Here is a 12,647-nt window from a genome sequence, read left to right as displayed (position 1 = left end):
GTGTTTATTTGTTGCCCCTTAAAAGAATTGAGAACTCCTCACTCTTCCAGAGGTTTCCTGTTTGACTTTGGGCAAGCCCTTTTCATTTGCTCTATGCTTGGAATTTCATAAGCTCAAAGAATATTTTCCTGCCTCCCAGGATGGGTTAGTGGGGCATTGCTGCTGAATAGTCCATGTCAATACTTACATAGGAATACCCAATATCTCTTGGAATTAGGCCAAGGTTTTAGCTCAATGTTAATTTGGTGCAATGAGTTCCAACAGCTAATTATGTGTTGAGTGAAAATGTATTATGCATCAGAGGTATTCACTGGGGGAGGTTGTAAAGTGACACATTTAGACTTAGGTTCGCATTTTTGGGCTTTTGTGTATTTGCCTGTGGAACATTAATTTTTCAGTGACATCTGTTTTGCTGTGTTTTGTTTTCAGATTATCATCTTTAATATTTTTTTTGAAGCCTCTGTGATTTTTCAGAATGAAAAGAGTAAAATAACATGGGTCTCTCACTAAGAATTTCTTTTTTTATTGAGATTTTTTTCCCCAGGAAATAATTTTTTTATTTCCCAAGGTTTTTCCCACACTACCTGAAGGCATCTGGACCTTGTATATAGGGAATTCACCATGACTTTGCTAAGGAGTTTGGCATTCATGACCTAAGTTTTGTCTCTTTCAACGTAATCAGCATCCATTAGTGCCATGGAAATGGGCATCCAGAGGGGTATCACAGAAGCACAGAATGGTTGAGACTGGAAGTGACCTCTGGAGAGCATCTGGTCCAACCTCCCTGATAAGCAGGGCCACCTAAATCCAGTTGTCTGGAAATCTGGCCATCTGTTTTCTGAATATTTCCCACCATGAAGACTCCACAGCCTTTCCTGGAATGGATGGTTATTTTCAACAATCAAAGAAAAGCAAGTTATGAAAGGCTTTTGATGAGGTTCCCTGTCTCTTTTAAGACTGGATAATAAACCAAAAAATTGTGGGATGCTTTCTGGTCCAAAGCTTTTTCTTTTTGTTTAATGTAGTTCTTGGGTTAAAAATGGGTTCTAGTTTTGCTGCTTGGACCCCATATCTCCTGGATTTGTGCCTGTGACTGTTCCCATGCACAAGAGGAGGACTAGAAAGTGCCTTTGTTTGAGGTAGACCTTAGACAGCAGGATGGAGCAGTCATGGGACGTGTGGGTTTGTCCTTCTAAGGATCACTGAGCAAGCTGGATCCCAAGAGAGCAGCAAGGCAAACTCAGCGCATGCAAGCCCAGTCCATAGGTAAAGTGTTCAGCTCTCTAGACATGACAGTGCAGCCAATGTAACAAGGAAATTTTATTGCATTTCCTTCAAGAGCTCTTTGGTTGCCCATCTCTTTTTGTTTGTATATGGAATGACTTCTGGCAGAAATGTTAGATAGGCCAGATCTCCTGTCCTATCCTTGTAGTTCGGATTTACAAAGTTACAATGAAAGTGGATCCTGAATCATAGGTGGATTGGGTTTCATTGAGGAGTTTTATACGGATTTATCTATACATGTATAGAACTAAAATCTTCCAAGCTTAAAGTAAACAAATAAGCTAGAAAAAATCTCCATTTCCTTCTTTCTTACACTGCTTTTTGCTGAGTGCAGGCCGATCTAGCTATAACACATAAATAATAAACCATACATCAGGAAAATGTTTTTTTGTAAGCAAAAAAGAAACAGAGAAAGAAGATTTGTGCTCTTTGACTTTTATTTTAATTTGTCAGGGTAAGAATGAATGACTTGACGCAAACAGCTTTAAATGAAACAAAGCAAAACACAGATTACATTTTCATCACTCAACAATTGTTTTGCTGCACTTTGTATCTTCTGTGATGCATACACATCAGTATACATTGTAAATTCTATAGGGTGTGTGACTCCATCATCTCTGTTGATACATGTTCTTAAACAAATCAAATTACATTTTCTGTTTGGTATAGTCACTGAAGGAACAGCAAAATACAGATCCATTTTTCCTAGAAGAGGAGAGGGAGAAGACTGTAAAGCTGACTGTCTCATAACTATGTCTATGGCCTATATCCTTCTTGAAGTTGATAAGAAGTCAAGATCTTTATTTATATGTTTAAGTCACAAATTTTCTGAACCTTTAAAAGTTTCTGTGAATGAAAATTAAAGAAAGTTTCAGAACCTCAAATGCATTTTATACATCTGATGTTTCAAGTCAAAATAAAATAGAATGAAACTTTTATAAAGAAGTAAAAGAAGGCGGGACAAGTGAAGCGAATCACTTTCATATTTCCCTATTTTCGCTAGGACAAAATCACCACTCACACCACCCCCCACCCCCCCCAAACAAAACCCAACACCAAAAAAAAAACCCAACAAACAACCAAAAAAAACCAACCCAAAACCCAACCAGTTTTTGTCAGCTATGTATTTTTTTTTTTTTTCCCACTGGGAAATACCTTGGTCAAAATTCTCACCCAGCCCATGATGGGCTCACTCAAGACTGCTGAAGTAGCAAACTGGAATTCACTGCAGAGGAAATAAAGGACTTGCACTTTTCTTCTACCAGATATAAAATGAGAATTGAAATAGATTCTCACAGTTCACAATAATTTTAAAAAATCTCAAATTTTATATTGAATTGTGATTTCACAGACCTGTTTGACTTAGAAGCTTGACATTTTATTATTTCATTCTAGGGAGTATTTAAGTATGATGTTGGTTGCCAGACTTCCAATGTAAAGCATATTTACTTCTAAAAATAAGTCACATTACTTACTGAAGTGGCTGAAGGGAAAAAGATATGACATGCAATAAATTATCATATAGTAATAACATTTGTATTGCATTTTATTGTGGTTATGGTGTTAACTTCTGTGGCAGCTAACAGTGTCACTTCTGGTTTTTGACAGTAAATTAATAATTGGAGCTTACAAAGCCCTTTTGGGCATATAACACATTTCCCAGATTTCAAAATATTAGGACAAAACCCAGTAATCAGCTAAAACCAGTTCATGGAATTATTATGTTTTTTAATTATTATTTCCTTTTATTTTATTTTACTTTTTGCTAGGATTCTTTCATGACTTTTATTGAAAGCCTCATTTAAAAGGTGAAATTACCTTAAATTTTATTACTGAGAAGGCTTGAAAGACTCTTCTGACCTAAGAAAGACTAATATTTTGCTGAAAAAAAAATCTACAGCAAGAGTTAAAGGGCATCTTAGAATTTAACTAGAGAGGAACAATTTCACATTGGAGAAACACATCTAAAATGTACTAACAGCAAGAGCTTCACAGAACTAGAGGTGTCTCCTCTTGAAAAAGCTTTTAAAATTTCTCAGTGAAAGATGGCTGGCTGCATTTTAGACTTATTTAAAAGTATTAAAAGGTCTCCAAGGTCTGGCATGTTCATCCTTTCACTTGTATGAAGCTTAAGTGCAGTAAGTGTTAAAGGTGTTTAAATTTTCTAGTTTTGTTTAGCCTTTGAAAGCCCCATACTAGTAGAAATATTTGTATAGAATCTATCAAACTAGCAATTAAAGCCTTTTTCCTTCTCACTACATCATTTGATTTAAACCTTAAAGTCTTTGCAGTTCAAATGCTGCAGCAGCCTGCAGAGGAACTGAGAAATGAAAGGACCTGCACACAGACTCAGATAGTTTCATCCCTGAGCACTGACTTGCAGAGTAGATGAACAGAAAAAAAAAGATCCCACGCAGCAACTGGACCCATCCACACGTAGAAAGTCAGTATTTTTCAGATTTAACTACAGCAATTTTAACTATACTGTCCACTTTTACATTTGAGAATAAATAGCTTCCAACCAATTTAATTTGAGGGAAGCATTATGTGGACACATCCAGAGTTCAGAGAAAAAACTGACAGCCAGAAGTGACTTATCTGAAATTCATTAGTACTCTCACTGTCTCACAGCAGATATGTGTCCATAAAAAAAAAAAAAAAAAAAAAAAAAAAAAAAGTTGCCAAGTCCAATTATCACTAATTGGCAGTTAATCTGAGAGGGAAATACAAGTACTTAGGGGCCAACCCTGCACTTATTGAGGGAGGACAAAAATACTAAAAATACTAGAAATGAGACAGAAGAGTAATATAAATGTATCTCCATATTGGCTCCAGGCAACTGGTTGTAGATCTGATGAGGTGAAGTAAGGGTTACTGTACTACTGACAGATCAGGCCAAAAATTGATGTGCAGGAAATTGAAGGCCTCAAACACTGAAGCTGTGTGAAACTCCTTGGGAAATGGGTTAACAAAAGGAATGTACTTTATTTAGCACTTAAAACTTCCTTTAGTGATACAGTTTCTAAACTGTTAAAAAAAGAGATGCAGTTCCCATGGTGTGTACAGGAAGATTATAGACTTTGTGAAAGGGGGTAAGAATTAACTTTTTTTTTCCCCCCTGCAAGAAATCTATTCTTTTTTGTATTTAGCAAAAGAAGCCACAGAATAATTGCAAATGGGCTGGATAGTGACTTTGCACTGAGATAGATCTTCATTCATTGTACAAGAAATTAATGTCTCTGTGTAACAAAAGGCATGGGTGATGTTTTATATTTCATTCCTCATTTTCCTTTTTCCGCTGGCAGAGCTATTTAATTGGTGGTTGGTGAAACCCTCTGCACTTTAGAACTTCACCTCTTTTAATTGAAACAGATACTATGACTACTCAGAACTACAGCTGGTTCTTCTATCTGCAAATGTATTCTGTTTTTCACTTGATATTGAGTAACCATCTTCCCTTCTTATCATCAACATGAAAAAAAAATTCATTGTTTCTGCGAAAGCTCCATTTACCGCCCCAGCATGCTTTGTGCATTACCCCGTTGACAACGGACAAAATGCTTTTCCTAAAGGAAAAGGAGGACTATTTCATTGTCTTTTATTCTCTGGACACTACTGGCCTTTAGTATTTGGCCTAGAGTACATCTTTTAGAGTCATTGAAGAAGTAAAGTAAAAAGCTGTACATGGGCAGAAGTGGGAGAAAGATTGTGAATCATAGAATGGTTTGGGTTGGAAGGGACCTCGAAGTTCATCTAGTTCCAACCCCCCTGCCATGGCAGGGACATCTTTCTCTAGACACCATTTCTCAAAGCCTCATCATGCACTTTAAAGGGATTTTACAAGTTGTTTGGTCTGTAGAGTCAACTGTTCTAGTAATTATACTGATAATTGGATAAAATGACATGGGTTTTGTTGGTTTGGGTTTTTTTGTGTATTGTTTTGGTTTAGTTTGGGGTTTTTTTTCTGGATTTAAAATATGTTGGCATCTTCCCCCACTACATTTTGCACCTCTGTTGATCTTTGCAGTACATGCTGATCCAAGCAAGCAGATCCCTTCCAATTGCTTGCTTGAGGGGTCACATCCATCTAGCATCTGTGCAAACTGCGCAGCTATGGTAAGACCAGTCTGTTTGTTCCCCTGGGAGAAGCAGGAGGCATCATCTGAAGCTATCAGACACAGACTGAGCTGGAGGAAGGAGATAGGACCCATACGGCTGTGCTGGCTCTCATGGCTGCAGGTCTTAGAAGGACCTTTAGGTTACAGTATAAGTGCTCAGCCACTTTATAAAGCAAAACCCATCAAGGCTTCTAAATAGGAGAGCACCACATGAGGCTCAGGCTATGCTTGAATGGCAAAATATTGACAGTTTCAATAAATGCTGTAAATTGAACTCTTGCCTACAAATAAAGGCTAATGACAAAAGGAAATGGGCCAGAGTCATCGCTTGCATACTGTTGCTGCCTGCCCCTGAGGTGCAGCCAGGCCCAAGACTGGTCAGAGAAGCCAGGACCTGTCCCTGCCATGTGCTCTGAATCCCCTTTGTTCTAAGCGCGGGTAAAACTGAAAGTAACTCGGATTCCACCGAAGCAGAGTCCGATTGGCTGAGTACGCTGGGTCCGCCCCTAGTTCTCCCCTTTCCCTTCCCCCCAATTAAAGACAAGCGGAGTGGGCTCCGTCCTCTCTTGCTCAGGCTACCCTTCTGCTAACAGCCTGTGTGTGTCTCTGTACAATCTACTGGCAGGATTAAAGCATAGAACGAGGGCTACATTTCTACCTCTTTGCTTCTGCTCTTGGTATCAGCTTTGCAGCTACCACTTGGCGCTTTTGGAGCTGCTGAAGTGCTTGATCGCCCGTGCAGTCTCTCTAGGCAGCTCAGGGCTTTCTAAGGCACTGAACTATGAGCCTGGCTGGCTAAGTGTGCTGTGAGTATATCCACAGCATACATTGGTGCAAGTTTTCTAATTCATTGAAATTAGCCTTTTTTTTTTTTTTTTTTTTTAATAACAAGAGTAGATTTGACCAGGTATTTTAAACTGCAAGTGTCTAATGAAGTACCACAGGACCAATATTAATTTTGGCCTGGATTAACATCATCTTTAATGATTTGGAAGAAGGAGACAGGTAGCATGTTCATAAAATTTGCATGTGATACTGATGCCTTTTCCTGGTCTTAAAATCGAGAGTCAAACACGGTTAGAAGGGAAAAAGGGATTTTACCCTGGTATTTATTTGAAGGATCCTTAGGTGCACATGTCCAGGTCGAATGCACCGCAGTGCACACCCTCAAAAGATCTGGTACAACATTATAGGTTTTACTAATCAGCATATCTATCAAAAAATCCCCAATGAGAGGATTGAATGAGCCCCCCTCCCTGAGGAACCTTCCCCTGGATGGTTCTATCTTGGTTTATAGAATGTGCTCTGGAGAGGACCTTGGGGTCTGGGGCACACTAACCCTTACATACAAAGCTTCTAAAATGTTTAGTTTCTTAGCTTGACAAACAAGCACAAGAATGTAGGCAAAAAGCACTAAGAATACAGAAGTTGTAAAAGGTATAACAGGGGTATAAAAGAAAAGGCAAAAGGTCTTCATGGCATCACTACAAAGGTTGGTTTCAAATACTATTGAAGGTACGAAACCACTGTGGGGCTGAAAGAGACTTCACTGAGCAAACCCAATAAAATAAACAAACAAACAAAAAAGAAACCAAAGAAACAAACAAACAAAAAAAAACCACCAAAACCCAAAAAAACCTCTGAAAGAAGAGATTCCGCTCAGCAAAGCGTAGATTGATAAATATAATGATTAATATTCTGATTTAAAATGCAAGAAGAAGAAATCCTGGTAATGCAGAGGGAGACAAAGATTTCTCATCTACGAGAAATAATCATGAACAGATTAAAAATCATGTTTGCACTCTTATTAGTGGAACCACACCACTGATTTCTTTAAACAGGGACACATATTTTGTAGGAAATATTAAATTTTGAGAGATTGGAAAGAAATCAAAAGAAGATTTGAAATACATCAATAACATTAAGTGAAAGGGGTTGATTTCAGAGCAGAAGTTTAAAAATGTATACAAAGTAGCAGAGGTAAGATATGTTTTCAGGGAGGAGTTAAGGTGTTGGGAATGTTGTAGTGCACATGTGAAAATGGCTGATGTGTGTTTAGGGTAACACTGCTGGAGCAAGGGGAATGGAATCACAGCACCAAAGATTCAAATCGAGCATAAGGAAAATATCTTGGAAGTAAAATGTGTTCACCTGGAAAATCATTTCCTCAAGGATGGTTGGGATTTAACACTTCTGTGCATTTTAGCCTCTCTGTTATATCTTCTCAAACTGCTGTGAGACAGGCAAGTGCTATTTATTATCTCCATTTACCTGTTGGGGTGTTAAGGATGCTTCTAGACACTGCCACCAAAATGTCATGGGATGTTGCAGCTGCCAAGGGATAGGTCTGGGAATATTCCCCTGCAAGAGAGAAAAGCAAACTTGCTTGTTTGTTTACTTGGTTGGTTTTTTTCAATATGAAGCCTTAAATTAAAATATTTGTGTTTATTGCATCAGCCTCAAACTGTAAGTGCTGTAATTTTTCTTTTTTTAATCTTCTTTTCTAACATTGAAGATCCGATGACTATATTTTACCCTGAATGAGGCAGGTATCTCAAAGTACTAAATGTTTTAAAAGATGGCTTTGCCTCAAGTATGCCCTTGTAGTGTCCAATTTTGCTCTTTCTTTTGAATAATTACTTTTATTGGAAAGAAGCAGGAAAATATTTTTTTTCTTTAATCATGTTGAAATTAAGAATAAATGTTTCAGAAGAAAGCTACCAGTGTTTCTTTTATTCCAGAGCAATTTCAAGATGATGGATATTATTGCAAGAAATATTTCTCCATTAGTATCTTCTGTTTGGTGATGGCGTCATCAGCTGCTGTAGTGAATTTAGTGAGTCTTTTTAATTTGTCCACATGTTTCAGTTCAGTTAATTTTCTTGTTAAGTTTTCAGTGATGAACATGTCTAGGAAGGTTTGATGGAAGTTAAAGATAAAACCCCTGCTTTAGATACCCAGCTCGAATACATTAGCAAATCAAAATAGCAGCTATTACTCACTGTCCTTAAGGTTTTTAAACTAAATTTTCTTTTTCTTTACCATCACATGCTCCTTAAAACCTAAAAGTTGTTTTCTAACCTCTTTAAGCTGTAATCACTGTATGTGAAATGAGAACTCTGGAGACCTTTACTTGTATAGGCACGTAACAGCTGAGTGTCAGCAATGTGTGGTACAAGTAGAGGGATCATTTCTGAGATACTGTAATTGATTCAACATTGTAATTGACTTAATCACTTCCACTTAATCACAGAGTCACAGGACAGTTAGGGTTGGATGGGACATGTGGAGATCATCCAGTCCAACCAACCCCCTGCTAAAGCAGATCACCTAGACCAGGTTCCACAGTGTTGTGTCCCGGTGGGTTTTTAATATCTCCAGAGAAGGAGACTCCACAACCTCTCTGGGCAGCCTGTTCCAATGCTCTGCCACCCTTGGAGTAAAGAAGGTTTTCCCTATGTTCAGGTGAAACTTCCTGTGTTTCAGTTGGTGCCTGTTGCCCCTTGTCCTGTTGCTGGGCACCACTGAATAGTGTGGACCCATCCTCTTGACATCCCTGCACCTCTTTTCAGCCCTTTGATCCTCTTCAGGTGGTCTCTTCTGGCTTCAAACTCTGTAGTAAGAGTAGTGGAAAGGATTACCATCAATCTACTGGTCTGTACAAAGTGTTCTTTTGCTTATACAAAGTGCCTCTTTATCAGCGTTTCTAAATACTCATGCCTAGCTGTAACTGTGGATGCACAAAGCATCTCAGCACAGCAACTGCTTGAGGTCAACTCTGAAATGAAATCTAAGATGGCAATGAACTCTTTAAAATAGTCACTCTATCAGTTACTCTATATACCTGCTGTGAAGTGATAGCGATGTTGAGTGAAGGTACAGGGAGAAAAATGTGTCTAGGAAAAGTTTATTGAGTCTATCAGGAAAGGAAAGCCTGTATGTCAATAACAAAATAAGCAGAAATGAAGCATTACAAACAAATCACATTAGGATATGTATAATATAATATAATTAGCCTGTGCTTCAGGATTAATGCTTTAATTTTATACTGAAATAGCAGTCAGAGTTTTCATTCTAAATTCAAAGCATTTGGAAATATCTTCTCTACCTTTTGATTTGTATTCATTTGCTGTTTTTTTCTTTTAAAACAAGTAACTTGAGCTCTGGGAAGTTAATAATCCTGAAAGTAGATTATATACTTTTGATAACACTTCATTGCACCTATCCTAGCAAGCAAGACTTAATGCTTGAATAAGTCAGCTTCCATCGATCTGTAATGGGTATTTTCAGAAATAGTATTGAGTGGGCATTATAAGACATGACTTCTCTGCAGTGGAAATTTCCACTTACTTCATTTTTAAATAAATAACCCTGGTATTAATTACTTTTAATTGAAGATTAAACCAGAAGATTTTCATTTTGCCAAGGAAGTAGTGTATTTAAGCAAAACTGCTGTTTAGGATGGGAAGTGTCTCACGTCCCCTAGCTCAGTGATAGTGGCTTATCTAGGTATGGTTTTCATAGTGAATAGTGCTATTACATGTTTGAAAAACATGTCTGTCATGGGCTGTCTAAGCTAGATTAGAGACAAAATGGGTTACATATTACAGGCACAATTCTTTCAAGAGAAGAGGTTTTAATCTGCAAATCCAGCATATTTCCTATTACCAGGTCAATTTCTGCTTTGTTCATTAAGGCAAATGGTGTAAATTGGTTTAAATAGGTGCTGGAATTGAAGTGGCAAGAGTAATTTATACTACCCGAGGTTCTGTTTCCTCCTTTAAAAGATAAGACACAGAGATAAAGCCTATGCAGATTGCTCTAATTGGTCAGGCCGGAGGGATGTTCAGCAAGTTTCCCTGGGTCCTGCAGCTCATTTTGCAGAGTCTGCAGGCAGAGTTCTGCAGGACAGCTGAGATACCATTTGCCTTCACCATGGTCTCTGTACCTAATTCCATTCCAGACTTGACACAGAGTTCACACTGGTTTTGTTTCTACCACTGTATTATTAAATATTGAATGTGCTCTTTGCACTCACGAGTATCTTTAGTGCTCAGAAGTGTGTGAACAATTTGAGATACAGCAGTATCTACCTTAAATCCTTTTTATAGATAATGTTCAGTGGTCCTGAAACATGCACAATTTGCACAAACTGCAACTAACAATGTTTGATCCACGAGCTAGGCCTGTAGCAAACTATACCTCAGTCTCAAATATGGGATATCAGAGAGTGCCAAATGAATGCAAGTTTATGTTGGTTTATATGACCCTCACTATTCAAGCAAATATTTTAGATCAATGCAAATTTTTCTACTGTAGAATTCTTAGAGGCAGAAGTGTGGCCAAGGAAATTAACCAACACTAATTTGTTCTTCTGTTTATTCTTGACAGAGGAGCAGTGATGTGTCACTCGAGCGCTCTTTCCTCCAGTGTCTTTCCCAGTAAATTGCATAGTTTCTCTTGCATGCCACATGCATCATTAAACAGTCTGTATATCTCCCAATCTTCTCCATCTTAACATGGAGGAAGCCAGTAATAAGATTACTCTTTGTCACTAAGAATTACTTGCATAGCTATAAGGGAGGAACATTATATGCGTACATGCACCACAGGAGTCAAAGGATAAGCTGAGCTCTACTGAATTAAGCACATCTATCTGTACACTCAGTTTTCTCATGCCTTTTCATGTATTCCTGCAATGCTGTTATATTCAGGAATTTAAATGCTAATCCAGGGATCAAAAGAACTGTAGTTAGCACTTAAAATAAACAATAATAGCAATGAGAATGGTGGCTGTATAATTGGCACTTAGAGGACTTTGTTCACACGTCCTTGAGGAGTCAATGTTTTCTGAGGTACCCCTAACTCTTAACTAGAAGTGTGAGTTAGAGGAAATAACTGGCTGGGCTTGCCTGAGAACATCAGGATACGATTGATCCTGTAGACAAACACCCTTGTATGGTTGAACTCAAGGAGGAGAAGCTAGTATTCTTGTGCTGGGGAAACACATGCTGAAGGAGCACCCTGCAGCTCCCATGGAGACCTTATCTTTGCAACTCTGTTCTTCTGTGTTGCTGAATCCTTCCAGTATTATGACCTCTAGGAGTTCTCTGTTGGTGACAGCCCATACACACTGCCAAAAGCAAAATACAAGATGGTTTAAAGAGGCAAGTGCAGTTGGGTGAGAAGGAATCTGTATTCTGGATTCATATTTCTTGCATTGCACCACATACTTCTTCATAAGTAGTACCACAGAACTATGTAGGTACATATGAACAACACATGATGCCACTCATATGTTAACAATCAGTTAATTATTTTACTTCATTATGTGTTTCTAGACATTAGAAAAGAATTAAAGCTTTGGCAGTCAAAGTGGTGAGTACTTACTTTACAGTGACCTAGATAAGCTAGATATGTCTGGGAAATGCTAATGAGTATTTTACCTCTCTGCTCTCTTTCTGCATGGCTGATTTATCATTTAATACAGCAAACTGCTATGCAGCTATCCTTTCTTTTCATGATCCTGGATTCCACCTAATAAGCCCTGCTTTTCAGCTGGGCTTGTTAGCACACAGAGTGTGTAGCATTAATAGCTGTTCCTGTGTTCAGCTGATCCTCTTGCTTGAGCATGGCTGTTATGGACGGCATCTGTTCTGAGTTTGAGCTGTCCTCTGAATGAAAGTCCCAAAGCCCAGAAAAACAGATTTGGAAATAAAAAAGCTTCCTAATCTTGACAAACCAGTGTTAAGGTTCTAGGTGCCAGAGATGCAATTTTCCGTCCCTCTAATAAACCGAGGTGCTAAAATAGTGAGAGGTTAGGGCTGAGCAGAGAAGGGTTCCTCAGATCTGAAGTTTATGTTGCACTTTAGGAATTCTTCAGTGTGCAAAATGTGATAAAACGTGTAAAAATGAGTATGTGAGGTTTATTTTCCCTTCTATTCAAGCCTTAAAGGTAGCCAGCTGATAAAGATATTCAGTCCTCAAGTACATTCATGGTCTCTCAAGTATATTAAGTTCATTTACTTGGTGAAATATTTTGACAACATAGGTATGTCTAAAACCATTTTCTCTTTACTATTCAAGTAAAGCCATCTACAGCCAAGAACTTCTGCTGAAGGGATTTTTCTAGATTTATTTCAGAAAAAAAGAAATTTTGTCTATTTTCTGCTAAGAAAAATAGCTTGAAAGAGAAAGGTGTCTTTCATATAAAATGAAATCATACAAAACTCTCCACAGAGGTGC

At 38.1% G+C, this 12,647-nt stretch overlaps 1 protein-coding gene across 11 annotated transcripts in view; it reads left to right on the top strand.

Moving 5' to 3' along the window:
* The window catches only part of CACNA2D1 (calcium voltage-gated channel auxiliary subunit alpha2delta 1), a 364,967-nt gene that overhangs the window by 109,909 nt on the left and 242,411 nt on the right, over window positions 1–12,647 (top strand). The window lies entirely within an intron of this gene.

This window comes from Corvus moneduloides, chromosome 4 (genome assembly GCF_009650955.1).
Source record: "Corvus moneduloides isolate bCorMon1 chromosome 4, bCorMon1.pri, whole genome shotgun sequence".
In the NCBI taxonomy this organism is placed as follows: Eukaryota; Metazoa; Chordata; class Aves; order Passeriformes; family Corvidae; genus Corvus; species Corvus moneduloides.
Note: the sequence above shows the minus strand (reverse complement) of the source record. Positions and strands in the feature narration are given on the sequence as shown.